Source organism: Lissotriton helveticus, chromosome 3_1, assembly GCF_964261635.1.
Source record: "Lissotriton helveticus chromosome 3_1, aLisHel1.1, whole genome shotgun sequence".
In the NCBI taxonomy this organism is placed as follows: Eukaryota; Metazoa; Chordata; class Amphibia; order Caudata; family Salamandridae; genus Lissotriton; species Lissotriton helveticus.
The window spans coordinates 57,486,056-57,510,235 of record NC_136061.1 but is presented as its reverse complement, the minus strand read 5'-3'; positions in this window follow the sequence as shown (position 1 = coordinate 57,510,235).

The following is a 24,180-nucleotide window of genomic DNA, read 5'->3' as shown; positions in this document are numbered from 1 at the left end:
TCCGTCCAAAGACTTTTTTCAAAGACTGCCCCGTTCTCAAGGACTGCCCAGATACTGACTCTAAACTTCCCCTGTTAGAGAAAACTCCGCAGCAGGAGTATAAATTAAAACTGAGGTCTAGCAAGTCAGACAGTTTAATTGTTTAAGTCCCTCTCGGGTGAAGCGGTTAGACAGGTTCCTGACATGTATAAGATAGACCCCCATAGTGAGAGAGTTAGTCGAAACTCTAAGAAAATACGTTATTGTAAGAATTTACGCAGTCGATGCGTGATCACGTTACTGTTTATGTTATTTCTGAGTCTTACAGTTACATGCATAAGTTATGTTTTACATGTATATTTTCCTCCTATTGATTCACATGTACATTTGTTTTCTAATGATACAGTAGAGCACACTTTTAGTGAACTACCTCCTCACGAGTTATCCTACAGACTTGCCATGCGCAACACTACTTTTATCCGAATGTTACACTATTCACACCAGACTAGCAATACCACTAATTGTTGGGTGTGTGGTCGACTCCCCCCTTTCCAGACACCGAAGGGAGTTCTGCCACTCTTTCCCTATCCGTTTTCACACAATGGTTCGTGTGGAGCATGGTTTACGTTAACGTCATCCACAGACGATAAGTCCCTTCTGAATAGAACATGTTTCCCAGACAAGGAAGGACTTTCCCATAGAACAGGGTTAGATCTAGAAAATGAAGTATATGATCTAGGTAATTATTCTTCGAATTTCATGTTTTTGAATGTTCAGTCCGAGACTACTCCAGATTTGCCTGCTATTACAGTCCTACCAGTGAAAGGCGAATTATGTGTCAGAAAGAATGGTTCAGTACATCTAGGACATAGTGATTGTACTACTGTGGTCGAGTATAGTGACAGTGGGAAATCTAATTTCAAAGCCTCACGTCATTCATATTTTGTGTGTGGTCAGACCGCATATGTTCGTCTGCCCCTCGATTGGGATGGAACATGTTAAATTGCCTTCCTACTGCCACCTGTTTTCCTAGCCCCATCCGATTATCACAGAAATACACATCTAGTACACTTCAGGCATAGAAGGGAGATCGAGTCCCCAATTGTCGACCAAACTGAAACTGCCTTAGAACAGTATCAAGACTTCAATAAAGGTTTCTTTTTCTTCATAGGTCCTGTCCAAAATAGTGAGCTAATACGTAGGCTAACCAGAACCCTTGAAGCAGTAGTGAATGAGACTACTTCCGCTCTAGGTAACTTAACTGAAGAACAATCTGCTATGAGATTTGTCGTGCTTCAAAATCGTCTCGTCCTTGACGTCATACTGGCCGATAGGGGCGGAGCTAGTTGCTGCATTTTCATTCCTAATAACGCACCGTCTGTTTATTCAGCTATAACCAGACTTCACAAGATAGCCCATCAGTTACACCAGATTCCAGGCACCTGGACATGGTCCGGTTGGTTCTGGAGTATAATATCTGCCTGGGGATGGAAAGTATTGTCATTCCTAGGGATAGTAGTAATGATCATATTCAGTTGTTGTCTATGTTTACAATGTGGCCCTGCGATTTGCGGCTTGTGCGCTACCTCTTGTATTCCTAGTCCTAAGTCCCGTTCCAAGAAAATTCGAGACGAGCAAATGATGCTCTATGAACAGATAGATGGTATCATGAATATTGATGTTTCCTGAAGGAAACGTAGGGCACAAGGAGGGAATGAGGAAAATTGAATTTTGCCTTGTCATATGTCCCTACATGTTCCCATTATATGTTATATGTGCATGATCAATATGCATATTTACCCCTTGACCGAATAAAGACGCAATTATGGTTGTGTCCAACGTTAGTATGCCAGTTTTCCAGTCCTCGTGAAAGCAACGAGTATTAGGCCTATGTTGCCAACGTTTTACATTAAGTACGTTAGATTCATTGAATTGTCCCCGTTTCTAGGCCTCAAAGGGCCCGGACACCAGATTCAAGCTACAGTCTCCTGAAACCACTCCGAGGAGCGATGCAGCCCCTCCCGCATCCCTGACCCTTCGCTTACTTTCTGCCAAGCAGCGCGGTGCCCGGCCTGGCCTGCCTGCCTGTCTGCCAAGAATATGTTATGCCTCTAGTTATCAGTTCAGCTCCCCGGTTTCACATTCCTAAGTTAACGAACCGCATAAACATCTTCAGCTATAGTCTAGTCTTCCTGTCTCCATGCAAGAGAATTACTGAATTAATATCCATAGAAGATTCATAGCACACGCAATACACGTAAAATATATGCATGCACCAGCCTTAGTGTCAAGTAGCCTTTGCCCTGATGACATTTAGATTCAATCAACATGTACTCCAAACACCAGATACCAGATATGCTATAGGCACATGTCGTCCTGACATCCCAGACTTTAGTCTCCTCTTCTAGTGCAGAAGTCAGAGCCCCCAGTTCTCCCTAGTTACACGTCATGGCCCGTTTGCGCGCACCAGTAGGTTAAAGGTTCCAGCTGCCCAGGTAGCCCCCTCCATGTATCCACCCATTTATGACACTTCTGTGACGTTTTCATCACATGTCTACGTGCACGCCCTATGCACGCCTTCTTTGTACGCCCATTTGTTCTTATCTTACGTTTGTCACTTGTTACGCCTACTGTATTCAATGCAATTGTAATGTTTTCCTATATATACTATGTACTGTTGATGAAAACGTTGCAGCTGCCATTCCATGCCATTCCTTTCCATTGAATGCCACTTTATGGTCTTTAGGCTCGAGCCATCCGATTAAAGCCATTTCTGACTCAGATTCCACGGATCCTGCCTCTTATTTATTGAGCTATCTGTTTTGGTTAATGTATAGAAAAATAGTACCGGTAATTAATTATTTATTTACCACAATGTTCCCACTGGAGCTGGTGGACAGGAAGGCAGAGAGGGAGTTCAGGCTATTGATGGCCAAGCTCAAGATGGAGGAAAAAAGTACTTTGGTGTGATCGGCTCATGAAAGGACCCTTAAGGGGCTGGAACTCAAGGCAAAACAAATAGATTCCAGCAGCGGTTGTGGCAGCATATATCAGTGTTTGAAAGAGACAAAAAAGGTACGCATACCTAAAGATCTAGTGTCCAATTATGTGGTGGAGGATGACATTGATAAATGGATTCTGCCAATGAGGTGGCCTTGAGGGTGCACAAGATTCCAGAGGAGCACTGGAGGGTTACTTGTAGAAACATATGTCTCCAGTGCCCAATGGACAGCAAGTTCACTTACCCCGGGAAGCTTGCTGAGGAAGCAGACCTCTGGGCCAGCACCAGAGTGTACAAAAAACACTCCCATGTGGTCCCTGTTAGCTTTGCGAGCAGACAGAGGTTACTCTAGTGTTCCCGGGGGATAAGGAGATGGTGCCAAAAACCCTTTTACCTGCAAAGACTTCTACATATAGGCAGTGGGTCAGCATCAATGGGCAATAGGTGGAAGCTCTGAGGGACCCAGGATCCAGCATGATTGCTGTAAGGTGTCAGCTGGTGTCTGCAGAGCAGGTCCTCCATAACACATTCCACCAAGTCATAGTCACAGACAACTGCAAGGGGCATCTGGTTCCATTTGAGCCAGTGAGGAGGGTCCTCAGGTTCTCTGAAAGTAGCGGTGAGCCCTGGCATGCCTGTCAATTGTCTGTTGGGCAATGAACTGGACCACACTATCTGGGAAGAGGTAGAGCTCAGATCACAATTAAAGAATGGGTCTGTATGACCACAGGGTCCATGGCTGCCTGGGAAGGGAGTCATGGGCACCTGGTGCCTGGAAAAACAGTCCAGGCAACTGCCAAGAAGACTAAGGGCAAGGGTTGTCGGAAACCAGCCCTTGAAGTTCCCACAGTCCAGGTTGAAGTAGAAACTGAGGAGGATGCTCCAGAGACAGCAGAGGTGGACATTGCCACCCTGGGTGACCTGCCTGAGCTTCCTGTATGGTAAGTTGAGAGTGTGCCCACCATAGAGCAATTATACAAAGTTCAGAAAGATTGCCCCACTCTAGAGGGCTTGAGGCCAAGGCAGCAGGTGATACCTCTGGAGATCACCTTATCTATTGGAAGAATTACCTCCTTTAGAGTGACCAAAGGTTTATGGACCTGGGGCAGCCCTTGTGCTAGTGGTCCCTCAGTGTTACAGGACCTTCCTACTGGGTTGGCTCATGTCACCCCTCTGGCAGGACATCTTGGGCAAGTCATGACCCTCACCAAGCTTGTTGCCCACTTCATCTGGACCCAGATGAAGATGGCCACAGATGTAGTCTGCAGGTCCTGTCCCACCTGCCAGGTCAGTGGCAAGTAAGGGAAAAAGCTTAAGGCCACCATGAGCCCATTACCGGTCAATGCCACTCCTTTTGAGCGGGTGGGCATCAACATTGTTGATCCCTTGGAACCCAAGACAGCTCTAGGCAACAGATTCATTCTGGTCTTGATGGACCATGCCAGCCCCAACCCAGAGGCCATCCCTCTGAGGTCAGTGCCTGCACCTGTAGTGGCCAGGGCCCTGGTGGGGATTTCTACCAAAGTGGGGTTCCCCATGGTGATAGTGTCTGACAGAGACACTAACTTCATGTCAGTGTACATGCAGTCCATGTGTGATGAGTGTGCAGTGACTTACATCCCTATCTTCCGCAAAGAAACAGGCTCAAGGAGAGATTCAACAAGACTCTTAAAGGTATGATAATGGGCCCACCTGAGCCCACGAGGCGTAAGTGTAACATTCTCCTCCCATTTCTACTATTTGGCTACAGGGAGGTATCCCAGAAGGGGTTGGGTTTAGCCCCTTCAAACTCCTCTATGGGAACCTTGTTAGGGGGCCTCTCAGCCTTGTCATACAGGGATGGGAGCAAGTGCCCAGGAAACCACCTCATATTGTGGTCTGCTACTTGCTGGCACTCCACAACCAGATTCATCATTTCTGGAAATAGGCTGGGGTGGGCAGAGTTGGCAGAATGCCAGGGCATTGTATAAAAACTCTGCAAAACTCTGTGCTTTACATAAGGATATAAAGCAGAGAGGAGGTGTTTATTCTAGCGATGTCCCTTCAGAAATAGAGTGTAGCAGGAGAACTTTACAAGGGTGGGCCAGTAGGCTTGCACCCCCTTGACCTAGATAAAATGGTCTGGTCACAAGAGGTCTGGGTCGGTTCTCCTTTCAAGGGTTCTCTCCCAGGTGTGTCTAGTCTCACCCTTTGTGTAGGGTTGTGCACATTACAGTAAGATTGTCTCCATAATGGAGCACCCACATCCGGATGCAAAAAGAAGTGTGAGCAGTCTGCACCTGCTATCAACAGCCACATCTAACAATGATCAGCAGGAGAGACAGAGGGATGGACTCCTCTGAAGGACCCTTGACACTAACACTGAACAACAGAGACTGCAGTCCCACCCTTCATTCCCACCAACGACCAAATGGCTGCGCTCAGGGTGACTCCTTAGCAGCTCCTTGCAGTGAAAGAACAAATTGAATTTCTAAAAGGAACCCTGCCTCCTCTTTTGCCACTTTCGTGCTAGGTTTCGCCCCTCCAGCCTCAGTCATGTCCACTGTCTGAGAAAACAACCTCAACTACATCTTGTGCACATAAAAAGACAAGGGGCTTTCAAGATGGGACACACAAACACTGGGGGGCATATTGTCAAAATTCTGTGATAATTATCGCAAACCGAGGATAGCGTTTTTTTTATCGCCGCATATCGCTGGATTTACTCGCCCTGTTAGCGGCATATTAACAACGTGTTGCTCACAGGTGAAGTCAAATCCAGCGATAGCGGTTAAAACCAGCGATAGCAGGCTGATTCCTGCGATACAAAACCTGCGTTATGTGTAATGCTTGGTGATACACAAGTGTGGACTTAACATGACAATCCATCTTCCATTGAAGAGATAGTTAAGTCACATTTTTAGCAGGTGTTGAGTTACAGCGAGAACCGCAGTTAGCGCGGCTTTTATTCTCTCTTCGCGGGTCAGGCCTGCATTGCTAATAGGGCTATGTTGTGATTGCGAGGGATTCAATAGGGATTAGGTGAGAAATGCCTACTTTGCATGTCATTAGCGATATTGATCGCTGAATGCAAAGTAGCAAGGAAACACGCGCTAACGCTTTTTAGTGTGTCCTTGTTAATTAGGCGATAAAAAAAACGCCGCTTTTTCGGCGCTATGTGCCGAAAAAGTGGCGATGTAAGCCTTGATAATATGCCCCTGGGATTTTAGTGTTAAAATCCAGGTCTGTGGTGTGTGGCAGCAGAACCTTACAAGAGTTTGGCATAGATAAACAGTCTGGTCCCAGGTATGAATTTCCACCACTGCCCTGCATGGTATACCTCTGAAAGGGACGGTAGTTCATTGCTTAAAAAATGAGGGCGCGCTTTGTGAACCCCTTCAGGTCCAGGACAGATTCAGGAGCTTACAGATGACAGGACTAGGCCTTCAAACAGAGGCTTGATTAGCATGAGGCTGGAGTCAGAGTCAAAAACCTGGATATCAGATCCTTGCAGTTGGGCACTCAGGGCAGGGGAACATGACTGTCCACCATGCAGGGGACACTTAATCTCAACAGTCACAAACTATCCTGCTACAAGCAAACACTGTGCTACCTGTCCTGTGATATGAGAAGTAAATGTTGAGTGGAAAGTTTTCACAGGTTACAGTCAATATTTTCAAAATTATCAGAAAGTTCAAACTATACACATATTTAACCCCTTCGGTGCTTAGGACGGCCCCCGGCTGTCACGCCTCACATTGGGCGTGTGTTAACGAATCGACGGCCGGGGCCGCCCGAACTCCGCCCACTCTCTAATTCACCTGCACAGCATGAAAATTCGGTCAGCGCGCAAGGGGTTAACTTTAAAAAATAGAATGAATATGAGACACAGGTTCAGCTCTGATATGCCATGAGTCACTAACATGCTTGGAAACCCCAAAAGCAATCTATTCTTCCTTTGAGTACTTGACTGCACATTTCTCTATCTGTCTCCACTCTTTGTTTACTCCTACATTAGCTTAACGTAAACAAGACTGCAACTGTTCCTTCCCAGTTGAAACTGCCAGTCATGTTTGTTCATGCCGTTTTGCACTAAGATATCTGTACACAAAAACTGGCATCAGAAACCCCTGAAAACCTGGACTCTTTAAGAGCCTGCCAATGATTGTGAGCCCAGCCCACATAGCAGGGCATAGAGCAGAGCGGTGTTTACCTACAGACTAATCTCCCTAAATGCTGATATCTCAACCTAGCTCAAGTTCAGACCAGTTTATCTGTAAATATGAATTGCATACATTCCTCGATTAATAATACTAACCCGGAATATTCAACTTTATACAGGTACCAGAGGAAGGTTTTCCCTGGCTGATTCCAAAAACCCTGCAGTTCATTTTGGTTTGCACCTCTTTTTCAGGGCAGTCCTGATTACCTTATGGATTATCTTCACCACAAAATAACCAATGCCCTTGACTTCAACTGGCCATCCCAACATACAGTGGTAGAGAAAAATCAAGTCTAACCCAGATAATGAGCTCTGTAAAAACCATTCAAGGCTCTGCCACAAGGCAGCTTAGAGGGACAGGAAAAATCACTATCCGCCCTGCTTCAACCACGCATTCAACTGAATGGAAGAGTAGTTTAGCATTTCTATGTGAATTATGGAACTGGAAGATTTGAAGATCAACCCGGTCGTTCCCGAACAACTACTGCTTGCCTTCTTGGAAGACAAGATCTTAAAAATCCAGACTGATATTCTTGAGAAGCCATAACTTTGCCCATTTACCCCATTCAAAGCCCTGACCCTTTCTTCCATCCCCTCACCCTTCACTTTAAAGAGCACTGAACAAGTGAGCAAAGAAGCCAAAAATCCAAAGCTTCTAGTTTTCCAGTAGAGCCTTCCTCAGCATCTGCTCCTCAAGACCACATTGCTGCAGTAGGTCAAAGCATCACTGATATAACAGAATAACCACCTCTGTTCAAGAAGGCAAATCTATAGATGTATTGAAACACACTCTTGTCACTCATGTGCTAAAACATCTCACAGCCAACTCTGGAGCTGGCAATCCTGGAGGGGGTTCATGATGTGTCTGCTCAGAGTTTATTGAGGCAAACAATAGACCTCATGGCAGTCAGCCTGGGTTCAGGGAAGATTTCTCTTCTCCTGACAGTGGCAAGCTAGAAACCCTCATCCTTGTCAACTTGTTATGTGATATTATTGCATTTGACCACAAAATCCTATTATTAGGCATTGGTAAATGGTCAGAGTCCTTCAGTGATGCCAACAGGTCTCATCTAGCCAGAGTCAACAGCTCAGGGTATCCTTAACAAAATCCATCTATTGTGGTGTTCCTCAGCTTTCACAAAGCTTTAACACGCACAACATCATTTTTTATCTCCCAAATCAGATATCATTCCAGATGCACACTGGCAACAGAGGGCGCAGAGGTTGTAGCCTTACGGCTAGAGCTGTTGACTTCAAGCTGGGGAACCGGGTTCGAGTCTCGGCAATGACGCACAACATCCTGTGATTCTGAGGAAATCACTTAGGGCCATATGTATCGAGCAAATTCGCATTCGCAAAGGTCGAAATTGTGCCAATTTCGGCCTTTGCGAATGCAAATTTGCTACATGGTATGTATTAAGCAAAATCTGGTGCACAATACAAGGAATCGCAATGATATTATTGCTTTATTAACAAGGACACGCCAGCGCGTGTTTTCTTGTCTTAGCACCGGTTGTCAGCACGCCTCGCATCGTTAATGAGATGCAAAGGAGGAGTGCCTGACAATACTCCATGGGAAAATATCGCTGACCCAGCTTCGCGATATTATCAACGAGGGGCTTTGTAAATGAGGCCCTAAATATATAACTTGAGGCCTAGATTGCGTTGAATTGTGTCCCTTTTTTTTTAGCATAACCCAATGCAAAATCTCATTGCTAAATATTGTAATGCACTCTGATGTACTCAAGATACACCTGCCAAATAATCTGTGAGGTCTTAAGATCTGATGTCACGTCTTGTAAAGCCACTTCCGGTGATGCTACATGCGAAGTCACACGCCGTGATGTCACGCGCCGTGATGTCACGCGCCGTGATGTCACATGCCGTGATGTCACGTGCCCTGATGTCACTTGCATACTGCCTAACCTGTACAATCCCTCTATTTCTTTTTTAAGGACTTGTGCCCTGCTTAAATGAATAAATGATGCCTGATTACATATCTGGAGATCAGTGTGGGTCATTGACTAGGCGGTACGTCATAAATTAAGTGAGGATGTCTTGAATTCTCTTAAGGTATCATTTAACTCTTAAAATTCGAAAATTGCGAGGAGGAAAGGATTACATCAGTTTTCCTAATAAAGACTTCATTCAGATACTATAAGTCACTGGACTGACATCACTACTGCAAAAAAGGGTTTGCATTGTTTCGAGAACTTGGGTGGGGTTTTTGAAAAGGAGGGGGGCTTCCAGTGCGTACACATCTGATTGACACTCTTGTGTGTTGAGTGGCAGGAAGGGCCCTTGAAGGTGAGCAGTTAACTCTCTGTTCACTGCACCTAGCACCCAAGTCATTGAGAGTGGGTGGTCGTGAAGGGGGGGGGGGGTGTTGTTGAGGCTGACCTCGCCCCTCTCGCCCCACCCCAGCTGGCATTGCGTGCCCTCCTTACCATGCGCCTCTTCAAAGGAATCTCTCGGTGCCCTGCAATCACCGGGGTGCCTCAGCCTGCAATTAGTAGGCAGGGTGCAGCAGGGCTGTTTGTACACAAGCGCGCTGCAATTACACTCAGCTTGATTACAAAACCATGTGGTAATGCATACAAAGCTAGGGAGGGGCCCACTGTGTCCCAAGGAGGGAAAGTTTCAGGATCTCTTTCTTCTCTCCTGCCTCATCAGCAGAGTGCTGTAGTGTCTGGTGGAAAGACTAGTTCTCTTGATACAACTGGTTTGTCCTTGACCATGTAGATTTCACTGTGATTGTACCAAACACAGCTGAAGGAAAACCGAGGGAAAACCAATGGACACCACTAACAATCATCAATAGACACCACTAAAAATCATCAATAATCAGCACTAGAAATCATCAATAGACACTACTAAAAATCATCAATAGACACTATTAACAATCATCAATAGACACCACTAAAAATCATCAATAGTCACCACTAAAAATCATCAATAGACACTACTAAAAATCATCAATAGACACTATTAACAATCATCAATAGACACCACTAAATATCATCAATAGACACCACTAAAAATCCTCAATAGACACTACTAAAAATCATCAATAGACACTATTGACAATACTCAATAGACACCACTAGAAATCATCAATAGGCATTATTAAAAATCATCCATAGAAACCATTAAAATCCTCAATAGACACCACTAAAATTATCAATAGACACTACTAATAATCATCAATAGACACCACCAAAAATCATCAATAGACACCACTAAAAATCATCCATAGAAACAACTAAAAATCATCAATAGGCACTACTAAAAATCATCAATAGACACAACTAAAGATCACCAATAGACTCCACTAAAATCAACAATAGACACTAATAATCATCAATAGACACCACCAAAAATCATTAATAGATACTACTCAAAATCATCCATTGAAACCACTAAAAGTCATCAATAGATACTATTAAAAATCATCAATGGACACCACTTAGAATAATGACTTCGGGAACCACTTCCAGATTCTACAGATTTTTGCTACTTCGACTGTGAATACCATAAACTGAACTGTCTTTTGGGGTCACCTCTGGATGTATGGCGACAATGTACTCCATCACAGCTGTGGTGGACTATCCTGACTACCAACAGGGGTGGCCTTAGGCATCTGCAAGCGGTCCACCTGCACAGGGCCACCAAACCCCAGGGGCCACCACGCCAATATTGATCCTTAATATAATAATCCTCTGAGGATGGATACATATTTGCGTGGCGGCCCCTGGCAGGGATTTTGCAGCCTCCGGCTCTGTTCCACTTCCAAACACCCTGACCCCTCCCCCCCCTTCACTGGCATCCGCGTTCCGCCCCGCCAGGACCCCCTCTTCCGGGGTCCCCTACCTACGCTCCCTGCCCAGGGCCGCCATGAGCCTAGAGCCGCCCCTGATACCAAACTGAAAGTCTGGCTGCTCTATTTAGTGTCAGACGCACCACCATGTTTCTGCTTGCAATGCCCTGCTGGCAGAACTTACAACAGCAGTTCCACAAACTTTAGGCCATCATGGTAAGTGCAGAAGACCATCTTCCCTGTTTAGGTCAGAAGAAAGGAAACAATACAGAACCCCACACTCTGGGAGAAAACTCCCGGCATGTCAAGAGAAATATTTTTTGACAACTAAACAGTTGCTTTTTGAGTCTATGTTTTTGAAAAAACAAACAAGTTTACTGAGTGGCCACATGAAACATGGCAGCTGCTGAGCAAATTTACTGTCACTTGAGAGGAGCTACCATGGCAGTGGGTCTTCTGACGGCATACAGATCTACACTAGCCAGGCTTATATCCACAAATGTGTCAGGTGGTAATCTGCCAGGGTGGCGGAGGGAATAATGTCTGCCTCTCGGCTTCTGGTGGCTCCTCGAGCCACAAATCTATGGTACTGAATCACAAAGTTAGATATACACATGCATATTTAATCATACCTATATTTACTGCTACAACTAGGCGCAACACACCTCTTTAAGCTCTTCATTATTTCTGAGAGTAGATTTAACACCTAGGTGTTGACTAACATGTCTTCACCCACTCAAATGACAGGGTGAAGTCTACTCCAAAGGAATGTAGAAATACTACTTGATTTGTTTCCTCTGTTGATAGAGATCTCTTCCCCAGAGGTGGCAATCTCTAGATGGTAAAGCATAGGGAAAATATTAAAGTATATTATTCTTAAAAATAATTAAAACTTTTTTTTAATGCATAATATAACTATATAATAATTATTGTGATAGAAAATTTAAAATAACACTTGACCGCACATTACCTCATCAAATTAAACATGTATCAAGTAATAAAATAATGTAAATATATTCATTTGATTTCTAAAATCTTTTTTTTAAAATAAGTAAAAAAATGCTCATCCTCGCTTAAGTAGTTTTCACATAATATTTAAGTTTATTTAATTAAAAAATGTAACTGTATATTTTGTTTCATCACTTAGATACATTTAAATGTGTGTGTGTGTGTGTGTGTGTGTGTGTATGTATGTATATATATATATATATATATTAGCTACTGGCGGTCGCCAGTAGGTAGTTATAGTTAGCACCTAGTTTCCATAGGAAAAGCCTTTTTTTGTTTTCCCAATAACTTTAGAGCCGGTTGAAGAATCTTCGCGAAATTTTCAAAAGTGATCAGTTCCGGTCAGCTCCTGTCTTGAAAGTTTCGAGGTGATTCGCCAAGTGGGGTATGAGAAAAAAGGGGGGTCCCAAATGCGTTTTTTTCCAATGTAATTTCTCATAGGAAACTTTAGACAAAGCTACAGCCCAAACTGCTGAATGAAATTACACCAAATTTTGCAAAACTGTAGCCTTTGGTTCAGAAAGAGTCCTTTTTGTTAAATGGTGTAAATCCGTTCAGCAGTTCCTGAGAAATTAAAAAAAAAAAACGTTTCCTTATCTGGGCGCAGCCTAGACCCCCGAGCACGAGCTTGGCTCTAATTGGCTGCCGACACTTCAAACCAGGAAGTGTTTGCAGCCAACTTGTGCTCAGATCGAAGGAAAAAGAAAAGGTGAGACAAAGATAAAAAAACAAGAAAAGGGGGCAGGGTAAAAACACCCTGACCCCCCAGGCCTGCTCAGGGGGTGCTACAGGGACCCCCAACCCAAAAAAAGCTTTAAAAAAAAATTACGGGAGGGGTCGCGCCGGTGCGCGAATCCATCTGAAATTTTTTTTTAAAACAAAGCTCGGTCTTCGACGCTTCATTTTCAATGCCCCTGGGTGGGCCAAGTCCTGGGGGAAATTTATTTATGTAACGGGGCCCGCGGGGGCCCCCGCAACCCCGGGGGACTGCCACCTCCCTGGGGCTATGTAATTTATGTGTGGGCGCAACCCCAGGGATCGCCACCCCCGGGGCTATGCAATTTATGTGCAGGGGGCATGCAGCCCTCCCACAGCCATGGGGAACACCACCCCCTGGTGCTTGGTTTTTTATTAATCCGTGGGGGCACCTCCAAGGCCCCGCCAAGCCCTGAGGACCGCCACCCCCGGGGCTTTTGTTAAATATTCGCTGGGGGCACCCCCCCCGCTACCCCGGGGCTTGTTTTTTTTATAAAAAATAAACCTGTGTGGGGGGCTAGAGCTCCCCCACACTCCCCAGGAACATGGCTCCTGCCCTGTCATAGCAAACACTGGTTTGGATTTTGTAAGCAAGAGTAGGTTTCTTCTCTCTCCTCCAAAATCCAAACCAGATTGCTTTTCCACAAGGGGAGCTGCATGTTAGCAGGTCCCCGTGTGGAAAAGCAATGCCGGCTCCTGCAGGCGGCAGAGAGCCGGCGGGACCGTGAGGGAATTGGGGTCCCCCCACGGTCCTCAACGGATGTGGCCGGCCTAGGGGGATGGGGTCCCCGGGGCCAGAAGTGGCCTGGGAGGGGGGCCACGCGGCCCCCTTCCCCTTTAAAAAAACATAATAAATAAATAAAAGGCAGGCCAGCCTCGGGGGATGGGGTCCCCGGGGCCATAATTGACCTGAGGAGAGGGGCCACACAGCCTCCCTCCTAAAAATTATTTTAAAAAAGGATGGCCAGGACCCAGGGGATAGGGTCCCCGGGGCTAGAAGTGGCCCGGGGGGGGAGGCCACGCGGCCCCCCTCCCCTTTAAAAAAGAATTTTTTTTTAAACACGGCAGGCTGGCCCCAGGGGATGTGGTCCCCGGGGCAATAATTGGCCTGAGGAGGGGGCCACGTGTCCCCCCTCCCATAAAATAATGAATAAATAAACAGGGTGGCTAGGCCCCGGGGGATGGGGTCCCTGGGCCATAATTGGCCGCTGGTGGGGGGCAATGCGGCCCCCTCCTATTGTTTTTTTTTTAAGTGGTCAGGCCCTGAGGGATAGGGTCCCCGGGGCTAGAATTGGCCTGGGAGGGGGCCACACGGCCCCCCTCCCATTTAAAAAATACATTTTAAAAAAACACGGCAGGACGGCCCAGAGCGATGGGATGTCTCTGGGCCATAATTGGCCTCTGAAGGGGGGGCAACGCGGCCCCATCCTGTTTTTTTTTTTTTTTTTAAAAAGGGGTCAGGCCCCGTGGGATGGGGATCTCGAGGCTAAAAGTGGCCCGGAAGGGGGGCCTCGCGGCCCCCCTCCCATTTAAAACATACATTTTAAAAAAACACGGCAGGCCGGCCAGGGTGATGGGGTCCCCGGGGCAATGAATGGCCTGAGAAGGGGGGCCACACGGCCCCCTCCCATTTTTTTGTTTTTTAAAAAGAGGTCAGGCCCTGGTTGATGGGGTCCCCAGGACCCTAAAAAAAAAAAAAGTAGGTGGGCCACACAGCCCCCTTCTAAAATGTTTTTAAAAATAAGCTGGCCTCGTGCTGGAAGTCCCGCCCACCCCCTCCCAGCAACACTCTGCAAACACAGAGTTGCGTTACAGAGAGTTGTAAAAAGGGGCATGGCCTCAGACCACCTCTCCGCAACGCAGTCCTGTGGCGCTTACTGGAAGTTTCTGGTGGGCTAGTTGGCTCCCAGGGACCCTCAGGATTCAAGGGGACTTAATCCCCTAACTTAAAAGGTGCCCCAGGGCGCGTTTGCACACTTGTCACATCAGGCCCCGCCCCCTCCCTGCACCACTGAGCAAACGTGCCCTGTGGCACATTTTATTTGGGGGATTAATTCCCCTTTAGTCCTGAGAATCCCTGGGAGCCAACTAGTCCACCAGGTACCTCCAGTAAGGGCCATAGGGCTGCGTTGAAGAGAGGTGGTTCGAGGCCACGCCCCTTTAGACACCGCTCTGTAACGCAGCTCTGTGGCGCCTACTGGAGATACCTGGTAGGCTAGTTGGACCCCAGGGACCCTTAGGATTTAAGGGGACTTAATCCTCCAATTTAAAACGAGCCTCGTGGCGCGTTTGTACCGTGGTGAAAGCGGGTGGCGGGGCTTGATGTGACAAGTGTGCAAATTCGCTCTGTGGTGCGTTGGGGGATTAAGTACCCTTGTATCCCTAAGGTCCCTGGAGGCCAACTAGCCTACCAGGTACCTTCAGTAAGCGCAACAGAGCTGCGTTGCAAAAAGGTGTAGAAAGGGGTATGGCCTCGGACCACCTCTTTGCAACGTAGCTCTGTGGTGCTTACTGGAGGTGCCTGGTGGGCTAGTTGGGCCCCAGGGACCCTCAGGATTCAAGGGGACTTAATCCCCCAACTTAAAACGTGCCATGGGCTCGTTTGCACAGTTATCACATCAGGCCCTACCCCCTCCTTTCGCCACTGTGCAAACGGGCCCTCTGGCGTGTTGTAAGTTTGGGGATTAAGTCCCCTTGAATCCTGAGGGTCCCTTGGGTCCAACTAGCCCACCAGGTACCTCCAGTAAGCGCCACAGAGCTGCATTGCAGAGAGGTAAAAAAAGGGGCATGGCCTTGGACCACCTCTCTGCAACGCAGCTCTGTGGCGCTTCCTGGAGGTACCTGGTGGGCTAGTTGTCCCCCAGGGACCCTCAGGATTCAAGGGGAATTAATCCCCCAACTTAAAACCCACCAGGGGGCGCATTTGCACAGTGGTGAAGGGAGAGGGCGGGCCTAATGTGACATGTGTGTACTTATCCAATCACTCCGCCAAAACCCAAGCTCTTATAAATTCACCATGCACTCTCCTTGCAGCACTCTAATCATCTAGTCACTCCCCTGTACCCATACAATGACCCAGTCACTAACACATGCACTGCTGCAATCCCTTGAGGACTACCTATGCAGTCCAGTAATCTCCCTGGTGCTACCAACGCAATCCTCCAATCACCCAGCCAGTCCTATACCTTATCCAATCACTGCGCCAAACCCCAAGCACTTATAAATTCACCATACAGTCTTCTTGCAGTACTCTAATCATCCAGTCACTACCCATGTAGTCATGCAATGATCCAGGCACTAACACATGCACTGCTACAATCCCTGTGTACTACCCATGCAGTCCTCTAACCACCTACACACTTCTCATTCGCTCCTTCAATTCCCCTGGTAGTACCCATGCAGTCCAGCAATCACCCTATCACTCCCCGTGCAGTCCTCCAGTCACTCAGCCACTACCATGTACTAATCCAAGCTCTCTGTTAATACCCGAGCACTTACAAATTCACTCAGTCACTCTCCTTGCAGTATTCTAATGTTTCAGTCAGTAGCTATGTACTCATACAATTATCCTGGCACTAACTGATCACTGCTACACTCCCCTATGCACTACCCATACAGTCCTCTAACCACTTACACACTTCTTATTTGTTCCTTCAATTCCCCAGGTAGTACCCATGCAGTCCCTCAATCACACTGTCACTCCCCGTGCACTCCTTCAGTCACCCAGCCACTACCATGTACTAATCCAAACAAATATCACACCTATAGTGGTCAAAGACTGACAGGGGGATTGCTGGAGTGCATAGGTAGTCCTCAGGGGACTGTAGCACTACATCTGTTAGTGCCTAGATCATTCCATAAATACATGGGTACTGACTAGATGATTATAGTACTTCAAAGAGAGTACATGGTGAAGTTATAAGTGCTAGGATATTGGAGCAGTGATTGGATAAGTACTAAGTATGGGCGCAAAATCCATTTCGCTTGCGGGTTTTGCGGATTTTTGGCAATTTCGGGAGATTTGCGGAACGCGAAAATGCCGAAAATTCGCAAATCCGCTCGCGGTGGATTTTTTTTAGAAGCCCTGCAAGTTTGGCAGTTGAGTAGAGGTATCGCACAAACCGGTGGCGTCTTCTTGGATAAATATGAAGGGCAGGGTTCATTCTGGCACGATGCTCCTGTCACAAAAATTAAACCTCAACAGGAAGCACTTACAGATATAAATAAAGCAGGTGCACGAGTTGAAGCTCAAATTCAGTAACGCATTCATCAGCCCAAAAACAATTGTGAGCTTTGTCGAGGCTGGATAGGTGTGCTTTCTCTCCATATATACAGTCGAAAATTAGCTGTGATGCTGGATGGAGGCCTTTGCATCCTTCACTTTCACGAGCGCAACCCTGTGCAGCAGTTCCTGTGACAAGGAGCTTCTTTCTCCTCGTCTGCTGCTCTGATCAGTCTCTGACCTTTTATACACACAAGAGACATGTGAACTCGCATAGAAGCCCTGCCCTTTGGCCCCGCCGCACACACTAGCGGCGTGTACCGTTTTCCCACCCTGACCCACTATGATGGACAGCTCACTCAAGGGACCCCGGCGCTGGGCAGGTGTGCTTTCTTCCAGTATCTGCCGTCGATGCAGTATCTGCTGTGATGCTTGATGGAGGCATCTGCATCCTTCACTTACACAAGTGTAATCCCCGTGCAGTTCCTGTGACCAGGAGCTTCTTTCTCCTCGTCTGCTGTTCTGATCGGTCTCTGACCTTTTATATACACAAGAGGCATGTGAACTCGCATAGAAGCCCCGCCCTTTGGCCCCGCCGCACACACTAGCAGTGTGCACCGTTTTCCCACCCTGACCCACTATGATGGACAGCTCACTCAAGGGTAATCAAGAACAAAGAAACCTCCCCTAGAACAAAATATATAGTCAGGTAATCACTCTAATCTCTTTCAAAACATCATCATTGTCCCACACAGAGAGTATTTATTTGAAAAACATATGTCTGTTTATTATTTTTTTCTTAAACGTTCATTTTCTGAAATGTTCATTCATAGATCCAAAGGCATTAAAGACATCAATATATACACTCTATTTACATTTCAAAACATATGTGAAAACGCCCTTTCATAACTTCAATGCATCCAACAACTCACACCCATCCAGACCATCATCAATCATACCACTAAACAATATATACAGAAAACACAGAATAATTACAAATAATTAACATTCATATATATATACAAAAGAAAAAGGAAAAACAGCGCCGACGCGCGTTTCGGAACAGGACCGATATCCACTAATCCTTCGTCAGGGCGCAAAATGAATATATACAATTTCTTTAGTATCTTCTCAAGACCTCAGAAGTATACCAGAGAGTTCAAATTTGAAGAATAATTTTGTATTTAAAATTGTGTGATGAATTGTGTATCTTCACATCTTTATATTGAGTCTTTAAGGAATATTGGCTATGTTATTCACAGGAGCATTTGGCTCAAACTCGTGAATAAATAGATGAGGGCGATGGTTCGACCTACGATATTAATAATATGGCCCAGGCTCCTAATGTGCCTCCAGGGACTCAAGGGACCTCGGCGCTGGGCAGGTGTGCTTTCTCCCAGTATCTGCCGTCGATGCAGTATCTGCTGTGATGCTTGATGGAGGCCTCTGCATCCTTCACTTTCACAAGTGCAATCCCTGTGCAGTTCCTGTGACCAGGAGCTTCTTTCTCCTCGTCTGCTGCTCTGATCGGTCTCTGACCTTTTATACACACAAGAGGCATGTGAACTGGCATAGAAGCCTTGCCCGTTTGGTCCCGCCCACACACTAGCGGTGTGCACCGTCTTCCCGCCATTTACCCACTATGATGGACAGCTCACTCTAGGGACCCCTGCGCCCTTCGGCGCAATGGCATAGTAACACACACATGGTCAGTGGAGACAACTCTTCTGGCCCTTTACGCAGCTGCAGTGTAGGAAAAGCACTATACATTTACCCAACGAGCTAGCACTTACTGATTAGCCAGTAGAAAGTACTCCAGTATATATTTCTGCAAATCCACGAATTCGCGGACAGCAGATCCACAAAATTCGCCCATACTTAATAAGTACACAGTGCTGACAAGGTGATTAGAAGAGTGCTCACGGAGTGACAGGGGGAATGCTGGAGTGCATAGGTAATGCTCTGGCGATTGTAGCAGTGAATGTATTAGTGCCTGGGACTCAAATGCTAAGATACCGTCTAGATCATGGGCACTCACAAACTTTCTCTCTGGGCCAAATTTACAATGTGCTTTGTGGCCAAGGGGTGCACCGGTGGGGGAGGGGTCAGTGGGGAGGGAGGAAGGCTAGAGCAAAAAAAATTGGGATCATGAAGTTGAACACAGCCTCCTGCAGTGAACGCATTCGTCGACTGAGCCATTAGACCCGGCATATACACGCATCTCTCTATCGCTCTCTATCTCTCACTATCTCTCTTTCCCTCTCTCTCTCTCTCTCTCTCTCTCTCTCTCTCTTTCCCTCTCTCTCTCTCTTCGTCTCCCTCCCTCTCCCTCCCGCTCCCTCTCTCCCTCTCTTTCTCCCTCTGTCTGGCTCACTCTGTCTTCCCCCTCTCCCTCCCTTCCTCTCTCTCTCCCTCTGTCTGTCTCCCTCTGTCTCCCTCCCTCTGTCCCCCTCCCTCTGTCTACCTCCCTCTGTCCCCCTCGGTCTGTCTCCCTCCCTCTGTCTCCCTGCGTCTCCCTCCCTCTGTCTCCCTGCGTCTGCCTCCCTCTGTCTGTCTCCCTCTGACTGTCTCCCTCCCTCTGTCTCCCTCACTCCCTCCCTCCCTCTCTGTTTCCCTCCCTCAGTTCCACTCCCTCTGTTTCCCTCCCTCTCTCTCTCTGGCTCCCTCTATCTCCATCCCTTTCTCTTTCTCCCTCTGTCTCCCTCCCTCTGTCTCCCTCTGTCTGTCTCCCTCTGTCTGTCTCCCTCTGTCTCCCTCTCCATCTCCCTGTCTCTATCTATCTCTGCCTCTATCTGTCCCACCTCTATCTCTGTCTCCATCTCTGTCTGTCTCAGTCTGTCTCTGTCACAGTCTGTCTCTGCCTCTATCTGTCTCTTCCTCTATCTGTCTGTCTGTCTCTGTCCCTGTCTCGACCTCTGTCTGTTTCTGCCTGCCTCTGTCTCTAGCCGTCTCTGTCTGCCTCTGTCTCTGCCTCTATCTATCTCTGCCTCTCTCTGTCTCTGTCTGTCCCTGTCTCTACCTGTGTCTGCCTCTACCTGTCTCTGCCTGTCTCTATCTATCTCTATCTGTCTCTATCTCTGTCTCTATCTGTCCCTGTCTCTAACTGTCTTTGTCTGTCCCTGTCACTATCTGTCTCTATATGGCTCTATCTCTGTCTGTCCCTGTCTGTATCTCTGTCTGTCCCTGTCTGTATCTCTGTCTGAATCTGTCTGTTTCTGTCTCTACCTGTCTCTGTGTCTCTGCCTCTACCTGTCACCTCTATCTGTCTCTGTGTCTCTATCAGTCTGTGTCCAAACAGGAAGCTTCCCAAAACGCCCTTTTAAAAGTCAGCTGGGAAAGCGCTTACAGCTGACTTTTAAAGGGCCTTTTGGGAAGCTTTCTAAAGGTGCCCGGATGTCACAGCGGCCGGCAATAAACGCAGAAGATGGCTGCAGGAGCATACATAATGAATACCTATTTAATACGTATTCACTAGTTATGCTTGTGTGGTCATCTTCTGTGTTTACTGCCGGCCGTGGAAACTATGAGGCGAGGTCGGCGGGCCGCCAGTAAAGGCGTGTCGGGCCGCTGGCAGCCCGCGGGCTGTACTATAAGTACCAGTGGTTTAGATGATGGTGAAACTGAGGCCCTCATTCTCTTAGACCTCAGCACCGCTTTTGACACGGTGTCACACCACATCCTTGTAAGAGCCTTGCAGTAGCTCGGCTTGGATGGAATGGCCTTAGAATGGTTTTATTCCTTTCTCAAGAACCGAACCTTTCAGGTCTCCTCAGCATCGGCAAGCTCCAACTCTCATGCCTCCCCATACGGAGTCCCACAGGGCTCATTACACTGCTATTTATATATATATATATATATATATATATATATATATATATATATATATATATATATATGTCTGCCACTTTGCGGAGGTTGGTGAAAATGCCAGATTGTCCCTCTTTTCCTACGCTGACGACACTCAAATTATGTTTTTCCTCTCCTCGTGACAAGGACACAAGCCCTCAGACCTAAAGTCAGGATTGAGCAAAGTTCCTCACTGGATGCAAAGCAATCTGCTCAAATTAAATGGTGACAAGACCGTAGTTATGATCCCATGAAAAAGACATGACCTTTGGGGACCGCAATACTGGCCCCCAGAATTGGGAGCTCTGCCCATGCCGGTGAACTATGTTCGGAACCTGGGTTTCGCTGTAGATGAACATCAGTTGATGAAACAACAAGTAGCGAAGGTGACGTCCACCTGTTCTGCAGTCCTGAAATGGTTATAGAAGAATCTATGGTTGATTCCTCTCCCAGCACAGAGAACTGTGACCCATGCCCTGGATACTTCAAACCCTAAAGTAAAAAGGTTCTGGTACAGAATAAGTGAATTCATGAACAACGCACTGGGCATTTCCCTACAGCTAGATTTTCACAGCTTGGCCACAGCCTTCATGGCACCGACAATCCAATCGAGAGAAGACAGAGACCTGATAGACCTCCTACTCACAGCGGCGGTTAAGACGGTCTTAAACAACTGGAAGGACACAGGGAAGGCGTCTTTCAAGGTCTGGTTTAACTGGATCACCTTCCTTCGGGGAGCCGACACCATAACCTCCAACCACACACCCAAAACCCACACAAAGAGCGAAATGTGGCTCTCCCTAGATAACTACCTGTCCTCACACAAGCCACCGTAATGAGGAAAATTGAATTTTGCCTTGTCATATGTGCCTACGTGTTCCCCATCCTATGTTATATGTGCATGATCGATATGCATATATTCCCCTATGATTGATTAAAGACGCAATTATAGATGTGTCCAACTCTAGTATGCCAGTATCCGGTTCTCATGAAAGCAACGAGTATTAGGCCTATGTTGCCACGTTTTACAGTGTGCACGTTAATTCCCCGCATTGTCCCCGTTTCTAGGCCTCAAAAGGGCCCGGACACCAGATTCAAACTCCAGTCTCCTGAACCCACTCCGAGGAGCGATGCAGCCCCCACCTGCATCCCTGACCCTTCACTTACTTCCTGCCGCGCAGCGCGGTGCCCGGCCTGGCTCTGCCTGCCTGTCTGCCAAGAATATGTTATGCCTCTAGTTATCAGTTCAGCTCTCCTTCTTCACATTCCTAAGCTACTGAACCGCATAAACATCTCCAGCTATAGTCTAGTCTTTCTGTCTCCATGCAAGAGAGTTACTGTATTAATATTCATAGAAGATTCATAGCACACGCAATACATGTAGAATATATGCATGCACCAGCCTTAGTGTCAAGTAGCCTTTGCCCTGATAACTTTTAGATTCTATCAACATGTACTCCAAACACCAGATACCAGATATGCTATAGGTACATGTCGTCCTGACACCGCAGACTTTAGTCTCCTCTTCTAGTGCAGAAGTCATAGCCCCAGTTCTCCCCGGTAACACGTCATTGCCCGTTTGCGCGCACCACTAGGTTAAAGGTCCCAGCTGCTCAGGTAGCCCCCTCCATGTGTCCGCCCATTCATGACACTTCTGTGATGTTCTGTGATGTTCTCATCACATGTCTACGTGCACGCCCTGTGCACGCCTTCTTTTCACGCCCATGTCTTCTTATCTTACGCTTGTCACTAGTTACGCCTACTGTATGTAATGTAATTATGATGTTTTACTATATATATCTTGAACTGTTGATGAAACGTTGCAGCTGCCTCTCTATTTTATTTCAGGCTGTCCCGATTCTGTCCCTTCCCTTTTGCCTGAATGAAGCCCGTTCGACTCAGATTCCTCGGATCCTGCCTCTTATTTATTGAGCTATCTGTTATTATTAATGTATTCAAAAATAGTACCGGTATTTAATTATTTATTTACCACATAAATGGCGCCCGAATAGGGACGAGCCCCTTCCCCACGCGCTGGCGATGTAACGCAGGCCCCCTGACCCTCTGCAGCCGTGACGGAACTATACCGTGCACGTGCAGATATTTCTGCTTCAAGTCTCCCTCAGGCCCACGGAGGAGACGGAAACTGCGGTCCGGCATCCAGACGAGGCGGTGTGGAATGCGGTTCGTCCCGACCAGAGCCCAAGCCGAGAGAGCAAGGTCCGAGGTATCCGGAGGCCCACCTGTTTCTGAAGTCCGAAGTTCGTAGTCTGACGTCGTAGCAGTCCAGTCCAGTCCGAGGCCTTCCAGTTTCTGCTTCCCGGTGAGTACCGTTGCGGGGGAAGTATCTAGACAGGATCATTAGTTTGTTCCTGGTCCGATGGGTTTGGGTACACAGATCCAGTCCGAAGTATTCACCTAGGTGGATACGGTATGACGTGTCTCTTTAAGAGACCGGTATGTTCTGTACTGTTCTAGCAGTGCATCCAGTAATTCTAGTAAGTCCGTTCTCGAGAAATTCATGTGTTATGTTTTCAGTGTATCAGGTAGTATTCTGTTCGAACTGTTATTACTGTATTTCTATGTCGTGGTATGAGTGATTTGTTTGCCATTTCATTACTGTGATTATTGTGTATTGTGTTCGCAAGTAAAATTCCGAAATGCCTCTGTTCTCGAAATTACGTCAGATAAAAACCAGAAAAGGGTTACTCGAAGAAGCAGTTCCTGTCCCCCCTAGGGACAGTCCTGGACACTTTATGTATCACAAGCATGGCTTAGATGCCATATTATATCTAGACTTATGGGTGGATTATACTAAAGATCTTGAAGAGAAATATAGATGGCCTGTATCAGGTACATGGGATGCCGAGTGCATCATGCGAGTAGAAGAAGCATTATGGAAAAAGAAAGCCAGACAGTCCCAGAAAGATGCCATCGAGTTATGGCGCAAAGAATCTCATAAAAGAACCGAAAAAGAATTCAGAAAAACAGAATTGAGTAGAGAATCCTCAGGGAAAGCCCAAGAAAGGGAATTAATCGAAGAAGGTGAACGAGTTAGAGCAGAACAGTCAGACAGACAGAGAAATGCCCTTATTAAAGGTATGTATCCTCTTCTTGCCGAGGGCTTGCCAAAAGCAACCCCGGAAGCACCCTGTAATCTACCGCCACCATTGGTCCCGATTAAGCTACGTCATAAACCGACCGCAGCTGAAATTTTTCTCTCGTCCTACTTGGACGACACAGTCCCAGAATATGCAAATCCTATTCCGCCTGCTCACCCACAGCCTCCCGTTAATAATGTAATTCCTGTTCCTCCAGCCACTGGTCCCGGGGGCCAAGTTAATGTGACA